This window comes from Argiope bruennichi, chromosome 8 (genome assembly GCF_947563725.1).
Source record: "Argiope bruennichi chromosome 8, qqArgBrue1.1, whole genome shotgun sequence".
Lineage (NCBI taxonomy): Eukaryota > Metazoa > Arthropoda > Arachnida > Araneae > Araneidae > Argiope > Argiope bruennichi.
In genome coordinates, this window is record NC_079158.1 from 117,542,675 (window position 1) to 117,568,706 (window position 26,032).

General features: G+C 31.5%; 1 protein-coding gene across 1 annotated transcript in view; it reads left to right on the forward strand.

Moving 5' to 3' along the window:
* Positions 1-5,581: 5,581 nt before the first annotated feature.
* Positions 5,582-26,032, forward strand: part of LOC129981961 (LIM/homeobox protein Lhx2-like) — a 161,124-nt gene continuing 140,673 nt past the window's right edge. Inside the window, exon 1 of the mRNA XM_056093037.1 lies at positions 5,582-5,627. The gene's annotated coding sequence lies outside the window, so the exon portion shown is untranslated. The remainder of the gene's footprint in view (positions 5,628-26,032) is intronic.

The following is a 26,032-nucleotide window of genomic DNA, read 5'->3' on the forward strand; positions in this document are numbered from 1 at the left end:
AATAAAAGGGGGTGAGAGGAAAGATGAAAAAAAGAGATGTCTGCATTTAGCAATATGGCAAATTCAGATTATTCTAAAATTTATGAGACGTAATAACGGATCATCCCTATTAGCATAAGATATTGTTTCTGATGCTCACAATGAATGTTTGATATTTTGAATGCTCGCAAATGCCATGAGGATATCGCAACAATGTTATTGTGAATTTTGTGCTAGTAGAGATATTTATATGTATCATCTCCTAGCGAAGAACAGTCGTCGCAATGTGATGGTCTCAGGATCCTGAAGCGATCAGTATATAAAAAGTAGGATGAAAAAAAAAAAAAATTAATACAATCCGACGAGTACTGTTTCCATTAAGCTACAGATCACGGCAAAGGCAACTGATGGCATTAAGCCTCATTTTCATGTATCTTCAATGCACACCTTAAAACTGATCATAATAGTGTACTAAAGAAAAGTGAAACCATATATATAATATGATTATTTCATTCCCATCCATATATATATATATATATAGCAGAATGCAGGTTGAAGACATAGACGAGACGTTGTATTTTTAATTTCGTTTTATTCTCTCCCTAGAGACAAGCCTAATTATGTACAAGAAGACGCAGCGCGGCACAAAAGCAGGAGTAACGAAAGAAAGAGCCGAAACAAATGATCACTAGTCTTATATAACATGGGATTTCCGGCCATGTGCCAATTCAATACACGTGATGGCCTTTGACACCTTGGCAAGGGCATCGAAAGTATCATTTTCACTTGAGACGTAGAATTGATTGCGCAGTAATTTTTACACAGCTGCATACGTGAAATGGTATCAGGAAACAAGAGAACACTTTAGAATCACCCCGACATGGGCCGAATTAGGCAAAAAAGTTAGGAAATTAATTTAGATTAAATTATATATTAAAATATCATTACACACACACACACACACACATATATATATATATAGGGAGAGAGAGAGAGAAAGAGAGCAAAAAGTGATACAATATAAATAGCTATATATAGAGAGCAAAAAATGTTAGAATTTTTCAGTTTAGTTGTTTTATTACAACATTCCAATAGGGGAATGTTGAAACGTGTCGACTAAGGAAAGGGAATCTCAGATACCATTGGAAAACCTGCATGGTTGCCAAGGATGGAATGGCAGACAAAGAAAAAGTTTTTTTAGAGAGCGTGTTGGCAATAATTAAATAAGAAAAGTTGGAAATTGATCAGGAAATAAGAAATAAATCAGGAAACAGACTAAAGTAGTGTGGACTAATGGAAATAGCACCTGGGGAAATGCTACGATTATTTTATTCATTGTCATGCTGACTGGTTTAGCGAGTGTAAATGTCTATAGGGAGGTGACATTATCATAGCAGAGGTGAAAGTCACATTTAGACCTCATATTTCGCACTTCATTGTATTTGACACTAAAAAGGGTATACTATAATACTATGGTATCCCTCTTGCTAATCAGACAGTATGTTAGATTTTTGGCTCTAAAAAAAGATTATCAGATATTTAATATATTGTCTTCATAGTGACCTCTAAAATAAACGCCCTATGCAACTGTATATCTTTTTCCTCAGGTCATTTGGACTCAGCTCGTTACGCCATTCATTAACCATCATATTCCAAATGGCGGTTCGGAATCTCAATCACCTCCATTATAGGCACCAGAAAGACTCATCACTATCATCCTCATCAGATCTTAATCCCTTCTTTTTCTCACATCCCTATCCCGTCACTGACTGACTGTAAACCGTGTTAAAACACCGACTTAAACAAACAAGTCCGGACACATCTTCCGATAAGACGTCCTTTCCGATGGAAAGGGAGATTTCTTGAGGCCTCTGTCATTCAATGTCTTTAACCTCTACCAGACCTGACCATTACTCACTAGAGGTGTTGTCACATTTCGTGACCTCTCTCCACTGACCCCTGGTTGCTGTTTACGTTTCTTCTGCCGTCCGAATATGAAAAGTAAATACTCGGGTGATAAGGGAAATCTACAAGATGAACGGCACGCGATATCAAGGTTCGGAGAGTGACCAGTCACTCCTGCATTGCTTTTACACAAAACCGCGATCGATTGATTTATGTTAATAGCAGACCCACATTTATTGAGCACTGTCAAATGAAACTTGTGAACGCTGAAATCGATAAAAGATTAGACAAACGCGAACAAAAATTCATACGCATGAACCTTCTTCGGTGAAATAATATTTCTTATTAAGCGTTTACGAAGCATACAAAGAAATATCTCGGAATGCCATGCGCGAACAAACAGGGTATGTATGTAAATTCATTCCAAAATTCTATCTTTTTTAGCGAAGTCAAGTTAAAGAAAAGCCAGTATTTTATATAAGTGAGAGAGATAAGTGATCGAAGTGAAGAGAAATTTTATATAGCTGCATACATTTTTACTTATAATAAAGAGTAATGCATGTGTATGGGAGTATGGGTGTACTCTACAAGCAAGTCCATTCGAACTACAGCTGCCAAACTTGTTGCTTTTGTATTTTGGAGGATGAGAATGGGCATCTCTGAGCGAATTTTTTTTTAAAATAATACTTAATTAAAAATTAAGCTAATTTTTTTTAGTGATAATTTCCGAACATATTACAGCACAAAAATTATTTTTACATCCTTTTAAAATTTAAAAATTATCTTTTCAATGATATTAATTTTCTTCTATTTGAGTTTCCTTTATTTGTAATCAATTTTAAAAAAAGATTTAAATATATTTTTTAGCAACATATTTCATACAAAATAAAAATAAAATGTAATCTGCACGATAAGTACATGGGGAAAAAAAAAAGGCCTATATCAACGTGTTATCATGGCTTTTACTTAAACTCATATTAAAAGATTAATTTAAATCTGACTTCAAACTAAACCTACAAAACTATAATTTTCAATAAGGATCTATATGAAATGAAATAAACATAAAACAATATTTTCTGGAAAAATGAATGCAGGAAAGTTTTTGCAGTCTTTTAAAATATCTATATTATTAATTCAAAGATTCAATATTATTTAAGGCAAACATGATATATTTATATGTACTCTAATTGGAGTCAACGCCTAATTTCTTTGTTAGTAATAAGTATATACAGGATGAGCAATAAAGTCCTTTTACAGTTCTTTAAATTCAAAACGGCGTTTCGTATAGCCAGGGAAATAATGAATACTTATTATGTCGTGGCTGGTTCGTGAGTGCTTTCAATAAATAGGCAAATAGAAAACTTAACAAATGTATTGCAGATTCGTTCGAGTTACTCTGCTCAGTAACTCCTTCTCCTCCAAGAGCCAACACTCGAATGACATCACTCTTTTAATTACACTCGCTCTAGTTGCCTAGCGCCATCTATGAACGTTTATTTTCTAACGCTTCAAAATCCAATCACTACATATTGTAAAGAGACTATTCTGAATTTATTAATACAGTAGACAAGTAATAATTATAATTATAATAAAAATCCGAAAAATGCATTCTTGGAAGTAGCTGTTTTTTACAAAAAAATTGTAGCAATAATATATTTAATTGGGATCCACTTTCAAGAGAGTTGGTATCAATAATTGAATGGCCCATAAAAAAATTTAAACTTAAACGTAATTTTTAATAAAATAATAATGATAAAACTGACCTTTTTTTCTGTATAGGTAAAAATCTAGAAAAAAAATATTAGAAATAAGAATCTAGAATATATTTATAAATCATAAAAATCTAGAAAATATTTTTTTATGTAAAAATATTTGTTTAATGGATGGAAGTTCTATTCCAGAAAAAAAAAATGCTTTTTGCATTTAAAATCCAAGATTTCTGGTAAAAATTCGTTGTATAAGAATCGATTTGTGTTAAGAATTAGTGAAACAGTTTCTTCCTTATCCAGTTTATATTCCATCTTAAGAACAAAATCACTGGTCCCTTTTTTACTGCAATAGATATGCATAATATTTTTTTACGCAAAAATTTTTGTTCAATGGAGGAAAATTTTATTCGGAAAGAATTTTTTTTAATTCAAAATCCAAGATTCCAGATAAAAATTCTATAAAAAATCAGTTTCTGTTAAGCATCAGTGAAGCAAGTTTTCTTGTTACTGTAATAGGTATACATAATATATTTTATGTGAAAGTATTTGTTTGATGAATGAAAAATCTGTTCATGAAAGAAATTTTTTCATTTAAAATTCAAAATTCTTGATAAAAATTCGATAAATAAGAACCAATGAAACAATTTATTTCATATTTCATTTCGAGTGTTTTTCACAAACGAAAAATAATTTTTCCTTTTTCCTGCAATAGGTGTTGATAATATTTTTTAAGTGAATATTTTTGTTTATATATTTTGTATGGAGATTTTATTCGGAGAAAAAATATTTTTTAAATTGAAAATCTTAAGTTTTCGGTAAAAATTCTATAAGAATCTGCGAAATAATTTTTTCTCACCTAATTTACATTCCATCTAATAAACGAAACCACTGGTTACTTTTCTTTACCGTAATAGTTACATATAATATTTTTTATACAAAAATGTTTGTTCTATAGATAAAAATTCTATTCATTGAAGAAATATTTTTTTAAATTGAAAATCCAATATTCTTGATGGAAATTCGATACATAAGAATTAGTGTAAAAATTTCTTTCATGTTTAATTTCTATTCATTTTTATAATCGAAACATCCCTTGTCCCTTTTTTTATTGTAATAGGTGCAGATAATAATTTCTTATGAGAGCATTTTTGTACGATGGATGGAAATTCTATTTAAGGAAGAAAATATTTTTTAATTTTTAAAATCCAAGATTTCTTATAAAAATGCGATAAATAAAAATCAATTTTCTGGAAAGAATCAGTGAAACAATTTCGTTCAGATTTAATTACTATTTATTTTTATAAGCGAAAAATCACTTATCCTTTTTTTCACTGCAGTAGATGTAGATAATAATTTTTTAAGTGAACATTTTGTTCGATGTACGGAAATTCTACTCAAGGAAGGAATTTTTGTTTCATTGAAAATCCAAGATTTCTGATAAAAATTCAATATAAAGAAATATTGAAGATTCCTGATAAAAATTCAATATAAAGAAACATCAATTCATCAAGTTCAATATAAAGAAATATTAGTACACAAAATTATGAAAAATTTTTTTTGAAAGCTAGTCCTTTGATAGTTGATAGCTAGTCCTTTGATGGCTATTTAAATTTTATTTTTAAAAAATTTTATTTATGAGCTTTTACCGGTGTAACGCCACTTTTGGCACACACCTAATCATCATCAGAATACATCAGAATAAAGAAATATTCTATATATGGCAGTTTTTAAACTAGGAAACATTTCTGTGATTTCTTCTATTTACAAAATATTTTTGTAAAAAACAATCTGGAAGGTTTCTTGAAATCTGAAATCTTTCGAGTTCACGAATGCCGCCAAGGAGTTTGTCGCACTCTCTTTTATCAGGGTCGGCGCGTCAATGGCAAGAGGTACTTGTCGATTGCTTTCTTACATAAGAGCCCTTTATCACTAACCTATCGTTTTCGGTGTTTAAAAAAGATGTTTATATTTCCTTTCCCTTTTTTCACCGGTGACTCCGTATGTGTCAACTCTCGGAAAGATTCGCAGCAATCGGTAAGTTCTTTTTGTACTCTGCAAGACCGATTCACTCGCCGATTTAAAGGGGGGAAAATGGAAAAGTAGAGAGTCGGTTTTATGGCCACTGCTACAGAAATGCTCGATTGAATATTGAATGAAGTATTATCCTTTCCATATTTTAGTTTAAAAATGAATAATGTACTAATATTAACACGATAACGTTTATAAAATTGAGTAAATTGCTCAGTAATCACAAAATTGTTACAAATGTGTTGATATATACATCTGACATACTATCCTGTACTTATCGCAAATGAAAATTGGCAAAAGAGATTTCAGGAAAGCAAACGATATATTTTGACTCGATTTATTAAACGATAAAACTTCAACGATATTTTAAACGATAAATAGTAGATTCAGTAAAAGATTTGAATTTATATTTAAAATACCATTAAAATTAAAATTTAAAAAAAACTCAAAATTTTACAGATTTTCAGATAAAAAATTAGGTTACATTGTTAATCCAATTTTTAATCGAATTCTAGAAGTGCTGATTAAAAAAATAAAGGAAAGGCATAATAAGATGTACAGCACGACATAAGACTTCTAAGTATGAATTGTAAATCTATAAAAATTTGAAGTTTAAAAATATTTGACTGAAAACGCCATCAAGACTAAGTTACAGAAAATATTTAATTAAAAATTTTAGCTACCATTAATCTTGGCGAAACGGTTGGTTGCCAAACGTGGCTAGTGAAAAATAAAAAGTACGAAATTCTTGACAGGGAATATCGTAGGACTTATAGTAACCAAAGTCAATCAACCTTTGGAAGATAGTCATTTTTGTTGTATGAGGGACACACTAATAAAGGATTTTTTTTTTCAAAATTTTAATTAAAAATTAATCGGAATTTTTTCGGTTAATGTTTTCTTTAATAGTTTCGGAACACTTTATTACACAAAAAAGATTTTTATATCACTTTTAAATTCAAAATATAGGTTTTTAATTGTACCAAATTTATTTTCGAGCAATTTTTCTCTAATTTAAAAATATTTTAAAGCATATTTTGCAATAATACTTTTCATTATTTTAGTTACTTTTTTTATATTTATGCACATTGCGACAAAATAAAACATTTGTTTTACTGTATGTGTTGCTGCTGCAATATATAATTAATAATATAATTATAAATGTAATTAATATAAATATAATAATAATGCAATACAATATAAAATAATGCAAATATAATTAAGAGCAAATTTAAAAATAAATTAAAAATAGATAGACCAAGCCTCAAACATTATATTATGTTTGAGGCTTGGTAACATTATATTATAAACAACATATTATGATGTTTCATATTAGAAGTTTAAATTTCCTTTATTTTTTAATCGTTTATTTACTTATTGCGAAGTCCACAAAGACTGGCACAGGAAGCATCTGCATCCAACTTTGTCCCGTAAAAGATTATTTGTTGCAAATCTACTTTTAAATGAAATTGGGTACTTTCACATTTCCTGAAGCTCGAAAGAAACATTTTAAAATTTAATTCTTATATAATAAACTTTTCCAAATTCTTATATAATTCATTTAAAACCACTCTTATATAATTAATTTATTTTTCTCCAGTTACTTAATATTGTAGGTCGACGAAAAAATTTGCTTATAAATACTTGCGAACTAATCAAGGCTAAAAATAACTGAGGAAAAATGTGCAATATAGAATACAGTTTTCATGCATATAGCAATACAAAATAATAGCTTTAAAATTAAGAAGCGAATAATAACTTTAAATTGCACGAAGTAGAGTTATACGATGATTTCATAAAATCTCACAAATTCGTCTGATAAGTCAATGACATACTTTTACAATTTTCTTTGTAACAAATTAATGCTTCTGTATGCATGAATTGTATCTAGAATGTATTTTTTTAGAGCGAATTTATGCTAAAATTTGTATAAATTTTTTTTAATGAGTCGAAGCCTTAGCATTCTCTTTTTCTTCCGGTTCTGAGTAAATGGTGTCGGTTTCTACAACCGATATTTTATTGTTCATAACTGTAAAATTATCGATAATCAAGACTTTTTGTGTGACCTCAACAATTCATTGGCGTTATTATTATAGGTTTCTAAATCATAAATCTTAGACTCACTACTTTTTTTACATGAATGATCGATTTGATCAGTTATCAGCAATGTTTTAAGATTACGATCGGTTTTGAATAGGGGGAGGGGCGGAAACTCAAATTTTTTCCGAAACTCTATTTGAGGGGATTTCTTTCTTTCTTCCTTTTTTATTTTCTCGTACATGTACTTTAGAGGAACTATTGTACTCGCCAAAAAATTTGAATTTGCGATTTTGATTGAGTACGAAAACCAAATTTTTGGAAAATGGCCATCTGTCTGTCTGTGACAAAGAAAATTCAAAAGCGTTTTGAGCTAGACTGGTTTTCTAAATTTCTAGATTTTTATCAAATTTCAAACAAAGTCCATTCAGTGGAGATCCGTCTGTCTAGCTGTTCGATTATAAGTTAACACGGTAACTATAAAGGAAAGTAAGCTAGATAGATAAAATTCGGAAAACAGATTTAACTTTCATATCGATCAAATTTTGAGACAAATCCAACAAGGTGTTGATGGTCTGAATTTTCTGAAACATGTAAAGGCGTTGAACTCAAATATATCAAATTTATTATTTGATTTAGTAAATTTTTGTACCAAATTTATGTTTCAATCGGTTAAAAAAACGTGTCTAAAACAAAAATTCAATTTTTGGATGCTATTAATAGCATGCCAGGGATTAATCGCCAAATATCTCTCCAAGGAAGACCCAACAGATTTATTAAAAATACTAAATTCGAGCAAAAAAATATTTCATAACTCTTTAATGCTATACAGGATGCTCCCTAAGATAACACTTTTATTAGAAAAGGTTCGAGGAAGGCTAAAATCCTTGATTGGCTCACCTCTTGGCGACTTTTTGAAATCTCGCCAAGTTGACTACTAATTGAATATTTGTTATTATTATTTTTTTTTCAATTAAAAAACGATACTTGAAGGCCAGAAATAATAATAAGTAAAATAAAATAAATATAATAATAAAACAAATATAATAATAAAATAAAATAAATAAATAAATAAAAAATAAATATAATAATAAAAATAAAATAAATAAAAAATAAATATAATAATAAAAATAAAATAAATAAATATAATAAAAAATAAAATAAAAATAAATCCGTCTAGTTTGCCACATTGGCGACGTTACCGCCACTCATTTGGCGAGAATTCAAAAAGGCGCTAAGAGGTGGCCTGTGCTAGGATCCATCCCGAGGAAGTTCTGGGGAGACAACTTCAGGTGCTTTCCCTTGCTTTCTCTTTTTATGAAATTTTATTTTGAAAAATAATAATTTATATTCGAAAATGCAAATTATTCGAAGCAGGGATGGGAGCAGAATGTGATATAAGAAATTTTGACTTAAATATTATCTTACTATTAGTGACAGTTGTATGAGTGACATACATTCTCATAAACCAAGATTATGTAAAGATAACTGTATGTCAAATTGTGATACAGTGAGCAATTATTACAAATTCAAAAAGTAAATATCAACAATTCACTATTAGAGTTATCCTCAGAAAACAAAGCATGATGCCCGTCTTTAGAAATTTTTTTCCGTAACGCGGTTTGTTGCTTAGCTACTCTTACAAAAATGAACCATTTCGCTTCATAAAAATAATATAGCTGTGTCTTTTTATCATTGGTTTTTGTTTTTAATTAATATTAAATTCGATCTAAATATATTTATTAGGAAAAATAGGAAGGTAGCCGAATTATTTCCTTTGCTGTATTATTATAAATAAAAGGTTTTTCCGCAAAATTTTAAATTTGATGGCAAGAATAAATGATGAAAATAATAAAAATTTAATGTGGGATGATAGTATTAAGAACCACATTTTTTCACGTATTCCACCTCCTTAATGTTTTGACATTACCATGATGGCTACAATTTTAGTTTGAAATAAGAGCGAAAGAGAAAGAAAGTATTTGATGTTATTAAATCATCTAACATTTTTAAATAAGAGCGTCATTGATGGTTATTACTACTTTTAGATCATCATTATTTTAAAAAATTTCTTTGTACTTTTAAAATGTTACATGACTAAACGAAAAGGAAATTAAAATATTCTATTCCAAGATTGTAAAAATCTTAATAAGCAATATTATTCCTTATTTATAGAAATATAAGTCATAACGCAGTAATTTTTGGACTTCATTTTGACAAGAAATGGAGGAGAGAGATCGAGAAGAGAAGAAAATCTTCATTTTGTGAAATTGCTCATTACTTTTCAAAGATTTTCCAAGATGAAATTAATTATTTATTTAAAATCAGCCAATAGATGGCAGCACGACTGTTAAATTTGGCAATTCAATTTAGTTAATTAATTTCAAGACAAACGTGCGTCTATTTGCCCTTTGCAATAGACGCATTTTTGAGCTTAAGTTACCAGGGGAGTAACTAATGTTTTAAAACAAATGAATGAGCTAGTTGTCCTGGGTAATGAATGGCCTTAGTCAACAAATTTGAAACAATACTTTTGAAGGTAGAAATGTTTATATAAAAGCAATTTTTAAGAAATTTAAATTAATGTGTGTATTTTAATATTATTATATCTAATTAAGGCTGCACTATGCCTTTTTCAATAAATAAATAAAAAGGATGATAATAATATTAAAAGCAATTTATGATCTTTTTTGCAAAATAAAATTTAAGTTGATTCCCATAAGAAAAGCCAGTGCCTTTGTTTTAAAATTGTGAAAAACTAAAAGTGTTAAATGTTTTTAAAAACTTAAATACTTAATTTTTAATATTTTTTAGTTATTTCAAGTAATTTATTTTTCGCGGATTATTGAAAAAAAAAATAAATGGCGTTAAAGATCTGACTCTTTATTAAATAATATTTATTGTTTTCGTTAATAAACTCTGGAAAAAAACCCATTAACATCAACGGAATTAAAGATAGATTTGATTCCTTGAAAAATATCAATTATATATATATATATATATATATATAGTTTTTTTTTTTGTCATAACTCCACGAGAAATCATCTGAGAGACATACAATTCAGAAATGGATTTGGATTTGTTTGGATTTTCCTGGCGCAAGAGCCATGGTTTTGACTATGCTGTGCCAAACTAGGTTTAAAATCATATCAATGAACAATAATAAAAAACGGATAATGTACAAAAATACCAAAACAAACAAGTTAAATGAGTGCATAAAATTTGATAGACTTTAAAAATACAAAAATTTGAGCATGTGGTGTCTTACCAAGTAAGAAAGGCAATGGAGTGTTCGTGTTTTGAAAAAATAACAAACGCTGAACATTGAAATTTGGACATTCTGACAATATATGTTGGACAGATATTTCACAGTCACATTGAGAACATAAAGGTGGTTGTTCACCTAGCAACAAGTGGAGATGGGTGAATCTACTATGCCCAGTACGTAAACGGGTTAACAATGTGTCTGCTTTTCGATTTGATAATGAAGACCACGGTTGTACATGAGGTTTAATTAATGTGGTTTACTGTTGGTTTCAAGGTCCCACTAAGCTTGCCATTTGGAATAAAGTACATTTTAGTGTGCTTATTTAAGTCCCTTACGGGAATGATGTGATCGCTAAAATACTTGCCCATTTAGCAGCCTTGTCTGCCTCCTCATTGCCCAGAATCCCTACAGTTCAGAAATGAGAGACAGCATTTTGTACTTAAACGATGGCGAAAGCATAGTTGCGCCAAAATGAACACAATGGATACTGGGTATTGCCGAATTCGACCAACAAACTCAGAGGGGTAATAGTAGGCATCAAGAGAATAAAGAATCACCATACAACATAGGCTCCCAAACGTCGTTTAATTAGTGAAAATCGAAAAAATATAGAGAGTCGATGAACTGTAGGAAACTGTAAAAAATTAATAAAAAAATAATAATAAATGGTGTTTCAACTATGAATTTTTTAAAAATGAAAGCACATTCTTAAAAGTTTTTTTTTAATGCTAGTAACATGCGAATTTAATGAACTAGGGGGTCGTAAATGACTGAAAACGAAAAAGTAGTTTAGAATCCATATTTACAAAAATATTAAAGTTTGAAGAAAAATAAAAGCTTGAAAATGTAAGGAATTTTATATTCCATAGTTTAATATAAACGTGTGATGTGAGAACTAGGGAGTTTTAAAGATATTCAAGAAAAACTAAACTGGGAACCAGAAAACATCACTGCAACATCAGTACCGATGTTCGTAGAGAGCGTTGTCAAATTCAAAAGATAAATCAGAGCAAGGATAATAGGCATTAAGTAGATGAAAAATTGCCAGCAAATATGGGGAAAAAATCGGGTGGAGTTCGCAAGCTGGATGCTTGATGCCACACAGGAAGATGCACACTTTTCTGCTAAAGTTTTATTCTCCGATGAAGCCTGCTTTAAGAGAAAAGGTGTCTTCAATACGCAAAATGCGAATATTTGGTCATTCGAAAATGTCATCGAATGTACAACACGCTTGATATTAACATCTGGTCAGAGTCCTCAATTTGGAGTGTGCCTTCTGCACGAACGTCTCAGCAGCACAAAGTGCCTTGTTTTCTTGCAGCACGTTCCGCCGGATTTATTGCCGGGAGCACCGACAATTGTACGCCAGAACATTTGGTTAATGCATGATAGAGCACCAGAACGTTTTAGTTACATTTGTGAAATCTGACTTGTTGTTTGCGAATGAAGTTTAACGACCGTCATTTCTGCAATGCTCATTAAAGACTACTTGCTCGCTGTTTTTATTTTTCTCGAACGTATGAAAACGCCTTCTCGTATTTACATACTAAAAGGCTTCTTCTCGATTACCTTGTTCCTAATCCTCGCATTCATGGGGCGATTCTCTTCGCCAAACTTATTATCTTTTCAGCGTCTGTTTTTGCGATTTTCACTGAATAAAAAGTACCTACGACCCTATGTTTTTTGGTTATTTTTCATCTACTTAATGCCTATTATCTTTGCTCTGAATTTATCTTTCGAATGTAACAACCCTCTCTGCTAAAATCGGTACTGATGTTTTCTGGTTCCCAGTTTAGGTTTTCTTGAATATCTTTAAAACACCCCAGTTCTCACATTACACGCTTATATCAAATTATAATATATAAAATTCCTTACATTTTCAAGCTTTTATTTTTCTTCAAGTTTTAATATTTTTGAAAATATGGATTCTAAACTACTTTTTCATTTTCAGTATGCATTTCAACCCGCATGTTATCAGCATGAAAAAAAACTTTTAAGAATGTACTTTAATTTTTTTCAAAAATTCATAGTTGAATGAAATCGTGGGATATTCATAGTGGGATGAAACCGTGTCCAGAGCTTTCTCTAAATCAACTGGCGTTGAGAATCACTTGTGACTCTGAAACGACTCTCATCCGTAAAGAGGACACGACTCCATTGATGAGATGCCCAGTTTTTGTGCTCCTTACACCACTCTAAATGGTGCCATCGATGGCCAGCTTTCAAAGGGATGCAGCATTCATAACTGTTGGGCGCATAGTCCACCTTTGGGAAGGAGTTCGGCCACATGAAACTGCGACACTTGTCGCCCTGTTGTTGTACACAGTTGCTGAGCAGTGGCGCTTGCTGACTGTTATCGGCCTCTTTTCACCTGCAAGACGATATGTCGGTCATCCACTGCAGTTGTTTTCCTAGGGCTGCAGTTTGTCGCCCACCGCCAACCTTTCTAACAACTGTACCTATGGTTTGGAAGGCTTTCCAAGCTCGCGAAACGACACTTGTTGAGTCCGAATTCTTCAGCTACACTCTTCCAATGTGCCCCACCCATTGCTTTCCGATCATTCTTAAACACGTTAAGCTGTTCAGATGATTTATTTCTTCTAGCCATATTTCACGAAAGAAATCACTTGCACTTGCAGCGAATGTCTTTAATTGCGCCTAGAGGCTTCCTTTCCTTGTAGTCTTGAGCTGCAGGCTCCGACTGTACGCGTTTCGCTTACACTCACGTCGCCTATGATGTTTTGTTCCTGACATTTGCATAAGCATTACCTTTCTACTGTTGTTGTTGTACATGCCATGGACAAGCCCGTTGTTACGAAGACAACGATTTTAAGCCGCTGGGGGAGAATCTCTTGTTTTTTATTTAGTACGGCCGACTAGGGCCAAGAGTACGACTTTGCTACTTACGCATCACTCATTCGCTTGCACAACCCCTTTTCACAGGAGGGCTCATTCACACATCTCACACATAGAACAACCAAGCCTGAACCGGGACTCGAACCCAGGATGCCCAGATCACGGGGAAGACGCGCTACCCCTATGCCAGTACGCAGGCACCTTTCTACTAAATGTACTGATTGTACTGATCGCAATAACCCTTTTTTCTGCAATTTCATGGCTACCTACTTCAAGTTTACATTGTTGCTTAAGTTTTGCATACAAGTGTGTGTGTATATATATATGTGTGTGTGTGTGTGTGTGTGTGTGTGTGTGAGTGTGTTTGTGTGTGTGTTTGTGTGTGTGTGAGTGTGTTTGTGTGTGTGTGAGTGTGTTTGTGTGTGTGTTTGTGTTTGTGTGTGTGAGTGTGTTTGTGTGTGTGTGTTTGTGTGTGTGTGTGTGTGTGTGTTTGTGTGTGTGTGTTTGTGTGTGTGTTTGTGTGTGTGTTTGTGTATGTGTGTGTGTGTGTGTGTGTGTTCGTGTGTGTGTTTGTGTGTGTGTGTGTGTGTGTGTGTGTGTGTGTGTGTGTGTGTGTGTGTGTGTTCGTGTGTGTGTGTAAGAAAACATTCAACAACAACAAAAAAAAATTCAAAACTCTATATTGAAAAGAAAAACAAAACTTTAGTAAGAAATAAAAATTTAAAAAAAGAAACATTCACACAAAGAAAAATAGAAGTCTGGACAAAATGCATTTACAATTTGTAAAGATATAAAACAAAAATCTAGTATTTTAATTTTCGTTAAGTTATTTTGCGACAAAAAAATGCGCTAAAACACTATTTTAACTCAATGTTTTTGAACATATTTTTTTTCCTAAATAAAGTATTACGTTCTTGCACAATATTATAAACACTAGTTCCGACAATGAACGATTATTTAGCTTAGTTTAAAAATACGTATTTTCAAAAACGTTTTGCTTATAAAAATAATTAAATATGTTATAAAAATAATTAAAATAATAACGCAAATTAAAACTAATTCTAACCAACTTTATACAAAAAAAAAGTCTTCAATTTTTTCTGAATTTAAATTGATTTGAATGAATTAAATTTAGCTAGTTTGACTTTTTTCGTTGTACTACTCGATATTTTTCTGATTTTATTTTCAATATACTGTTTGATACAATAGAGACATGCTCAATTTTTCCCTCAATATCTAGATTCAAAATACTTGAATTGTGAAGTCTCGCATTAGTATGTGAAGAAAGCTAATTTTCAGTATTATTCTTTTATTTTGTCTTCCATCTCATCAAAACAACAAGGACACGGCGTTTCTTTATCATCGTGCTCTTTTCTCGATAGAATTATAAATAAGAAGCAACAAAATATAAAATTGCAAAGTTACCAAGTACGAAATAAAATAACGAAAAATAAAATAGGGGATGAAAACTATTATTAGTCTTGAAGAGCATTTTGCTTTTTATGAATATTAGTTAAGTAGTAATGATAAGTTCTAAAGGACGCAAAACATAAACAGAAAGCGAAAGGTCATCTTAGGAATTGATTTACTCAAAGATATTTTTAATTAGTTAATTTTAAGGGAGGAAAAACACTTCAAATTAAACCGTAACTAACCACATATTGACAGCTATTGAATTTTGAGATTGGCAGCATTAATTAAACCTTAAATAGCTTTAAAAATATTTAGATATGAGACCGAAAACTTGAAGTCAAGGTTTAAGACTATCGTATAGGCCATTGAAAAATGCAAAAACAAAAGAAAAGAAACGATATTTTTGTCATTTTTACAGTACTTATGTAGCCTTAAAACAGAAGCTTGATTTTGCTTTGAGACTACAATAACTACCGAAAATATTATCAATTACACACACAGAAATAAATAAATAGAGTCGGAATTTTAAAATTTTTATTTATATTGTTCTTATTTCAATTCACTGTAATAATTATTTCTTAGAAACTGCAAACAGAGAAATCAAATCAAAATCAATAAAAAGTAAACTTGATTTAAAAAAGTAAGCTGAATAAACGAGGCCACAAAATTTGCATTAATTAAGAAGCCCATTTCATAGGTCTTAAAACGATTCTGTCCTAAATGTCTCTTTTATCTTCAAAATTGAGCAATCGTAAATTCAGAAAAAAATAATGATTACATTTTTTTGCCTCCTTTGCAAATACAATTATATCTCAGAGCCTGTTTCCTAATTCGTTTTATAATATATGACGCATTACATACAATTTTTTTTCCTTGCATATTTAATTTTTTTCCTACAAAGCTAAGGATGTTATATTTATATTGTATTTGGAAAAAAAAAATCCGAACATTTATATAATATTTGAAGAAAAATCCGGGCATTCATATAATATTTGATTAATCGTTGATCAAAAATCCTTAGATTCATATGATATTTGATTAATCGTTGATGAAAAATTCGTGCATTCATATGATATTTGATTAACCCTTGATGAAAAATTTGTACAAGAAAGATATTTCAGAAAAGTCACCATTTTTAATGGCTCTAATCAGAAGTGTAACGAAGTGATAGTGTGGAGCAAGGGTGTATCGATGCTATGGAAGATGCTCCTGGAAGGAATGATGTTAGGAATATTTAGTATTTTTACTTTTATCCGGGCCGAATTAAATTCTGTTCTTATGTAAGTTTCACCTTCCTCCTACTTTCCCTTATACAAATTCAAAAACCGGATTATATATATATAAAAAAAAAGTTTGATTTTATTTCTATATAAATAGCTTCCAAATGACTCTAAAAAAACTGAAATAATAAGCTTTCAATTGCGGTTTCAGGATAACTTAAATTAAATAAATAAATATCTGCAAAATAATTAGTTTCAATATCTCACATAAAAAATGAAATTTAGAAGTAATTTTAAATAAAAATATTAAAAAATATACTTTTTTAATATATTTTAAATGCTTTTTATTAAACTTTCCAAGACATGCAAATCATTTAACCACCTGTAAAATAAAACATTATGCAAGTGATTTACAAAATATGATAAATAAAAAAAATCTTAAAAATATCCTGAAATTTAAGCAACACGTTTTAATTTAATTTTTTTTAAATGTATGATTTTTGTAAATTAAATGAAAGCATAAAATTAAATAACTTTAGAAGTACCTAAAAAAATATCTTGGAACTCACCGACGTTTGACCCCCCCCCTCCCTCTTAACAATTGCCTTCTTGTCCATTTTACTCTCTAATTTGGAGATATGAAAAGACTGACAGAAAAAATATGCCTGAGAGGCCAATTATCCTCATTACATTATTGGTCTAAATAAATTTCTGATGAAAGTTTGTCTTGGATCTAATGATTCACTTATTTTCTAACTTAATAACAAAATATGAATCTATCTGACACTGTTCTTTCTTTTTTCATTTTAACTATCGATTCTATGTTATATTTGAGGAGTTGAATCCGCCTGAATTTTGTGTTCCGAAATTTTTGGTTCCCTTTTTGTTCTTTTCCTCTGGTTATATAATTAATTGGTTTTTATTCTTAGTGGAAAGGTTACAGATCGATTTGATTAATCTCAAAAACTTCAAATCAGCGTTTCAAAATCCATATTAATAAATAATCCATAAAATTCATTTCACAATTAATGAATGATGTTTGCAAAAATGTATCATGGTTTTTTTGTTCTTTTATAGTTTTTATTTATTTATTTTTTACAATCTTATATAATCATTCCACTTGTGCATGCTTTAGTCAAATAATTTGGGGTTGATTTATCAGTCTATGAAATTATATAAACTTCTCAGTTACACTGAAAATAATATTGACTTTACCACCGAATTTGATAGATAAGGCAAAACAGTCAAATCTGGCGAGTTTATGGGTGAGATAAGCATGCTGTGACTCCCACTTTTTCGGCGAACATCACTTTGTTTCTTTTATACCCATTTCCGAAAAACTGATTACAGAAAAATGTGTTGAACCATCAGTATCCCTTTGCGCACACGCCGGTTATAGGGAAGGGGCGGCACTTTCAAAGGATTCCCCGACCTTGCCATTGCCTTTCTAGATGATAACAAAAACAGAATCATTGGCCGAATGTAAATATTGGAAAAAAAAATACGGTGTGTATTTATTTGTATAAATTGTAGTTCGATAATCTTGTATGACACCATGCCGCTCTTGGATATGATATGCATAGATGATAATTGAAACACCTTCTTGTTGGAACACGTTTGTTACTTGCTTTACATATGACACGTGTTTCGTGCGTGAGATTTTCTAGAGAAATTGCCTTAGTAATCTAGATCGGTACTCATTGAGTTTATTTTTCACCGGTCTGGCTCATAAATGTTAAGAAAAAGATCATTTTTACTCTCACATGTACGAAATATTCAAAATACTGCCATAATAATCTCTATAAATAATAAAGATGTGTGTGTGTGTGTATGTGTGTGTGTGTGTGTGTGTGTGTGTGTGTGTGTGTGTGTTTGTGTGTTTGTGTTGGTGAACTAAGACCAGATCATTTGACTAACAGCCAACAATTTTGGAACATATATATCTTGGAGAGTGGAAATGTCCAGCTCGGATCGAATATTTTGAAATTCTAATTAAAATTTTAATTAATTAAAAATTTATTTGAATTTTGACTATTTTCTACGATAACTTTATATAATATAACTGCTCAAAAATAAATTTTCCGTGGTTTTAAAATAAAAAATACCTTTTTTTTTAATGATATCAATTAAGTAATCGTGGACATTTTTGTTAAATGTTGGCATTTTTTTTTTAAGTATTTTCTTTGCCTGATTTCCAAAAGTAAATTACATTGCCTCTCTGAAATTCAAAACATTTTTATAGTTTATCAAATATATAATCACTTGATTTTCTTTCATTGTTAAAAGCTAAAGAAGAAGAATTATTAAATATCGGTTTAATTTACGGGACAAAATTCTAATAGAATATACAAAATAGATGAATCGCACAATGACGTTTTTTTAATAGCGTTAAAATGTAAACGGACTGTCTATATTAGAAAAGTGTACATAATAAGTAAGACAATTAAAATAACACGGTTTTCATATCGGGCAATTTAGCGGAATTATGAACATGTAGTTAATTAAATCCAAGCAGTTTATCGGAAAGCAAATATAACTATAATCATCCTAGTAAATCAGTTGATTTTCCTCTGCCAACTATTAATATAGTAATAATAATAAATTGATATGTGAGATTTTGATGAATCTGGACGATGAATGGAATAAAGAAGCTTTGAATTCTTTCTTTGGGTCCGTATGAGCAGGAATGCTATCATTTACTAAAAGAACGGTTTAGGATTTAGCATCAAGTTAATTGCCGACGCCCTGGCATAGGAGTAGCGCGTCTTCCCTGTGACCTAGGCGTTCCGGGTTCGAGTTCTGGTTCGGGCATGGTTGTTCTCTTCCTTGCGTTCTCTTTGTGAGGTGCATGAATGAACCCCCATGTAAAAAGGGGTTGTGCACACGAGTCTGTGTGTGCTATCCTCATATGAGCAAGAAGGCAGACTTCTGCCCTCGGGTGCTCAGGGGTCTTTAGTTACTCGGGTCCTCAGAAGTTACTGCAGCCCCGTTCCGTGGTAACGCGGACACGGCATCATTATCCTCAAATTAAATCGTAGATTTGAATCGAAGAAGTACCTCTTTAAAAGAGATATAGTGTTTTCACGATTTTGCAGTTTTGAAAATACCAGAGGATAGAGGCGTGAATCGGGGAATAGAGACATCCAAGTATAGAGATATGTGAAATGAAGGGGAGGGGACTGCATTAATAACCACACAAGTTTAATCTGAAGGAACCAATAAAAATGTGCTGTAGACAATGGAAGGGCGTTAAAAATGGGAATATAAAATTGGGATTGTCTTGTACTTGATTTTCTTCACTACCCTATGAAATTAATAAATGTTTAAAATCACGAATATTGTTTAGCATGCAGATTAAAGATATTACATCCATTTTTTAACATAGTATTTATTTTCCTGCAGTTTGCTATTCAAATACAATTTTTTTTGTTTGTTTGTCTACTGCACGGCCAAGCCATCTTGAATTTGTTTAGCTTAATTGTTCTAACAGTTCGTTCAGAAATAAGACAAGGACCATTTTGAAATGAAATCACAGTTTTGAACTATGGTCATATGATAAGGATGACACCTAAGTTGATCCCTCTTCCGCAGGCTTTCGACGTGATATTTAACGAGCACCAAGCTTATATAAATACGGTTTTCGAACCTTAGACCTTTCAGTTCAGACTTTATCAGCAAGCTCCATCCAAGAAAATAGCAATTAAATGCATTCTTTTTTTGTGCAAATTATAGTGATGAAATTCACAATAAACTGGAAAACTTCGATTATCACAAATATAAAAATAACGTGAATTTTTTTAAACCGAGGATAATAAATCTATAATAAATCGGAAATTAAGAAAAATTCAAATAATTTGGAAGCCAGAGTAAAAAAAGCTTAATACATATTTTAAAATACATATATGCATGTATGTAAACATAATTTTGTAGATGCGTGATCGAAAAGAAGGAACTTTTTAAATTTTATTTTCGATTTATTTTATTTCGGGAGACATAATTTGTACAAGGAAGAAGCGATGATAAAATGACATCTGTCCATATTGCGAAACAAGAGCAAAGTCCTAGAATTTTTCTCTACAGACACAATTTTTCGCCTTAAAATGCCATTTCGACTGTGATTTTGTTGACACGTGGCGACTTAGGCAGGGGAATCTTAGGTATATCTGAAACACTTGCATAGCCGCCAGGGATTCTTATCCCTTCACTCGTGGCGTGAGAGAAAAAGAAAAGGGATTTTTTTTAGAGAGAATGTTGGTAATAATTAAATAAATAAATTAAGATTCAAATCAAGAAATAAGATAAAATACTTGAATGGCGTAATATAAAAATAATTTGAGATAAAAAATAGGAAATTAATTAAGAATTAAATTAAATTAAACAGACATTATATATATATAAACACCATCTATCTATCTATATATATATATATATATATATATATATAATATTTCAAGAACTATCAAAATTATGCAGTCAGAAAAAGAAATATGAAAAAAAGTGTTTATTTTTTCCTTCCGATAATCTTGTGCGATGAGGGGATATGGATTTCAATGACTTTGGACTTGCAAAGAAGTTTATTTCTAAAACGATTTTTGCTATTGTTATAGAATCTGAAGTTTGATTTATCTATATTTTAGTCATCTCACAAATCTATTACTATACTTCATATGGCGGCAGGATTTTTATTTTAAAAAACTCTGCGCCAAACGATTTTTTTGGAACAAACTCATACTTAATTAATAACAAACCAACTTATATAACCGCATGGAGTAATTTGTGCGATTTGTCATTACGCTCAATAAATTTAAAATAATATCTCTAACTGAAGTCAATTGGTATTTTGAACATAATTATTTATGAGTACCAAGAAACTGATTTTCTATGCATTAGAACTTCATTATCACAAAGTTGTTTAATTTTATAGAATTCATCATTCTAACTGAAGTCAATTGGTATTCCGAACATAATTATTTGTGAGTGCTAAGAAACTGATTTTCTTTCTTTGTATTGTTTTGTATTAGAACTTCATTATCAAAATGTTGTTTAATTTTATAGAATTCATCATTCTAACTGAAGTCAATTGGTATTCCGAACATAATTATTTGTGAGTGCTAAGAAACTGATGTTCTTTGTTTCGTTTGTATTAGAACTTCATTATCAAAATGTTGTTTAATTTTATAGAATTCATCATTCTAACTGAAGTCAATTGGTATTCCGAACATAATTATTTGTGAGTGCTAAGAAACTGATGTTCTTTGTTTCTTTTGTATTAGAACTTCATTATCAAAATGTTGTTTAATTTTATAGAATTCATCATTCTAACTGAAGTCAATTGGTATTTTGAACGTAATTATTTGTGAGTGCTAAGAAACTGATGTTCTTTGTTTCTTTTGTATTTTGTATTTTCATTATGAAAATGTTGTTTAATTTTATAGAATTCATCGTTCTAACTGAAGTTAATTGGTATTCCGAACATAAATATTTGTGAGTGCTAAGAAACTGATGTTCTTTGTTTCTTTTGTATTAGAACTTCATTATCAAAATGTTGTTTAATTTTATAGAATTCATCATTCTAACTGAAGTCAATTGGTATTTTGAACGTAATAATATGTGAGTACCATGAAAATGTATTTGAACTTCATTATCAAAAACTTCATTATCATTCTTTCTATAGCAGCACTAAAGTCATTGGCAGATTATGTTATCGTTCGTAACTTCAGAAGTATTGTAATATGCAATTTTAGTCAGCTTCAATATTATTGTGTACAAACATGGATGCCGAACAGTTTGGAATCAGTATAAATGAATAAAAGCAAATAAGTATTTAAAAACTTAATAAAATTAAAAATATTAATCTAAAATAAATCATCAACACATTAAAAATGTGTTGAAATTAAAAAATATATATATTATTTGATTAAAAGGGAAACATCATGGCGTGCACTGGCTAGGGCCAAAATCTGCCATTGATTGATATTTAATCGAATTAATGAATTTCAGTCATACATTCGAAGTTCTCAATTTACCAAAGATGGCCGACCGTATTTGGTTCGACATTTAGATCATTTCCGCCAATCATGTTCCCAGATTAAGATAATCGCCCGATAATCGTCTAGACGCACGAGGATGAACTGCGTGCGTACAGAACATCTAAAATAAACCGCGGGAAACAGGCGACGACAGGCAGCCAAAGAGGCAGTTGCCCAAAGGGTCAAACTGCTTGTACACATTCATTTTCGTCGATATTTAGATGTCTGAAGACATTGTTTCACTGTTTAAAGGATGGTTTTGATGTGTACATATTATCGAAGGAGAAAGCATTTCTTAATGTAATAAAGAACAGAGTTTGTTTTGATTTTAGCTGGTGGATTGAAATAGAATCGCTCTATATCTTTATCTTTAGATTAAAAATATTTAATTAAAATAAAATTAAACAAAATTTGTGATAAGCTATATTTTAATGTGATGATGTTTTCGGTCTAGATATTATCTGAAAATTGTTTAATACGAAATGGGGTATGCATGACGTAAAAAATAGTTCGTATCACTCTACAGAGCAGGCTATTTGAACTTGGAGCTTTTGGGCTGTAGGTGCTCCTTAATGAAGGGTTTAAAAAATCTAGTTAGATTTTTAATTAAAAATTAATGGAAATGGTGACTTTTTTTCTTTAATTTCAGAGAAAATTATTGTACAGAAATCACTGTACTGTAGTACTTCACTTGCGTCACTGTAGTACTTCGGGGATCCAGATAACATGACAAATTATATCACATTGTAGAGTTAATTTCTTTTCATACCGATAGATGGCGGACTTGTGGATGGAGTGAGCAATCTGTGACTAGTCTGAATCTAGGGGGCTTGTGATTAATCTTTGGGGGGAGAGAGGATTTTTTGGATGCGAATTAGGCGAGAGAATGCTTTGAGTTCGGTGTGTATGCTCTGTGACATAATTGTGGAACATTTGATTCCTGCGAAGGAGAATCGAACTGTTGTTGCTTTATTTATTTTATTCCGACTAAGAAATAAACCTGAGTGAACATTCCTACCAAATAAAGGAAATTAGCTTGATATCCAGATTCTTCATTGTAGAACGAACCTCAAACACTACGATCACTTTAAAATTAAAATAAAAGGATTTCTGGTGATAACAATTTCATTTTTGATTTAATTTCTGAACATAGATTTAACATCTAAAATGCATATATACATTAAATTAAAACCAATTCCGTAAGAGGATCGTCCGTCGATCTGTACTATCAGAAGCATAAAACCGCAAAACTCCTAAGCGCGTAGTGATGCCGTATCTATAATTGTAGTTATGTGTAAAATTTTAGTTTCAGTAAGTTGAAAAAACGGCGTCCAAAATACACATTAGTTGTTTTGATATTAGTATATTAAACGCATCTCGGCAATTAATCGCCAAAGATTGGCGCTAATAGACTCTTTCATATCTGATTTTCGCCAGTGGCATGTGCTTTCTAACACACAGTACATTTAGTTAGGAGTATGCGAGAATGTTTCGGGGAGACCACTAATGCTGGTGTGATAACCGAATTCTAGCAATTAATTGTAAAAAATCGCCAATGAATGCACAGTAATAGATTATATCATATTTGTCGTTCGCCGTTGGTATGCAGTTAATTATGCACAAACATATTTACTAGAAAGTATGCGAGAAAGTTTTGGAGAGACCAACCCTGCTGGTTAAAATTTAGCACATGAGGACCGAACTTGGGATCAAGGACTAAAAGGCTTTTGATTATTAAACTCAGATAAGCAATTATAAAGAAAAGACCATTACTTTTTTAATATTTTATAAATTTTATCGAGGCCGTGGTGGTCTGGTGGAAAGGTCTCGGCTTCGGAACCGGAGGGCTTCAGGTTCGAGACCCGATTCCACCGAAGAACCGTCATGTAAGGGGGTCAGTTGCACGTTAAATCCGTCCTGACCAAACGTCCTCCCGCTGGTGTGGTGTGGTGTGGAGAGGGGGGTGCCAGCTCAGGTGTCGTCCTCAAAATCTGACCGCGGTTCAAAATGACGAGGTCCGTCCCAAAATAGCCCTAGTGTTGCTTCAAACGGGATGTTAATATAACTAAACTAAAATTATAACTTTTATCTTAAAAAGCATTCATTTATTGGAATGTTATAAAATAAATTATCTATCCAGTAAACAGTAGAAGCACGTAAGATGCAAACATGATCCTCTCAAAGACAGTTCATAATTGATTGTGAGATAACACGCATGCTCAGAATCATCTCCGACTTTTCAGTTTTCATATATTATATCTGCTCCTTATATTTACTGATGTTAGAAAATGCCACATTTTTAGAAATAATAATTATAATAAAACAGCGGCAGTAGTCTCCCCAAAATTCTAACCCATGCTTTCTAATTAACTTGTCATGCCAGAGACCACCTTACATGGCACTGGCACACAATAGTTACGAAATATTAACTTTTGGTGTGAATTTAGTATTTTTACTTAATCTGTCGTCTCATCGCGATTAATCCCTGGTATATGTTAATAGTATCTGAAAATCGAATTTCTGTTTTAGACACGTTCTTTTTCAACCGATTGAACCAAATATTTAACACTAAATTACACTTTTAGTCACATAATCTCATACCAAATTTGATATATTTAAGGCACTGTGTTGGTGAATTATCGTGTTTACATTGTGGTGAATAGCATATAAGCCAGTTAACAACTTTTCTACCCGAACGATCATTTTGGTATAATGGTTTAGTTTACTGGACTGCTAACCACAAGGCCTCTGGTTCTATCCTAGCGCATCACTTACCGCTTCAACGGTGACCTCGCACAATGAACCTTCAACCTTTGTAACAGCTGTTGAGGCGCCATCTACCCGCAACCAAAGTCGTCAGACTCACTTGACGCAGCAACTCAAAGTCGCCAGACACAATTGGCGCATCAGCATCCACACACGTTCGCCATAACGCTTGGCGGTATTCAAACTGGGTGCAGGCCCATTTAGACAACAGCTACTCAATATATCACCACTCCACAGTCATATCGTTCGTCTCACCTCCGACTCACTGGAGGGAGAGTACTGTGGTGAATAGCATATAAGCCAGTTAACAACTCTTCTACCCGAACGATCGTTTTGGTATAATGGTTTAGTTACTGGACTGCTAACCACAAGGTCCCAGGTTCTATCCTAGCACATCGCCTACCGCCAAAACATATTTCTGAAAGTACAAACCGACAGACAGTCAACCCGTAGTTGGATGTGATTCAAACTTTGAAGGTAGTCTACATTAGAGATGTTAAATATGTGCACCGAATCTTATCTTTGTTGAATTTGGTTTAAAACTGGCCAGGTGTTTACACTATTGATGTTAAATAGGTGGACCGAATTTTAGCTATCTAGTTCTCTACATTTTGTATTCGAACAGGCGGACTTCCATCTAACAGATTTTACACAAATTTGTCAAAAATATGCAAAATTGGAGTAAAAACCAAATACCAAATTCCGACCGTCTAGCTCAAAGTGGTTGAGTTATCTTTGTCACGGACAGACAGACATTTTCCAAAAATGTATTTTTCGAATTCAGGAAGGTCTAAAACTTGGGACTTCTTCTCTATACTACGT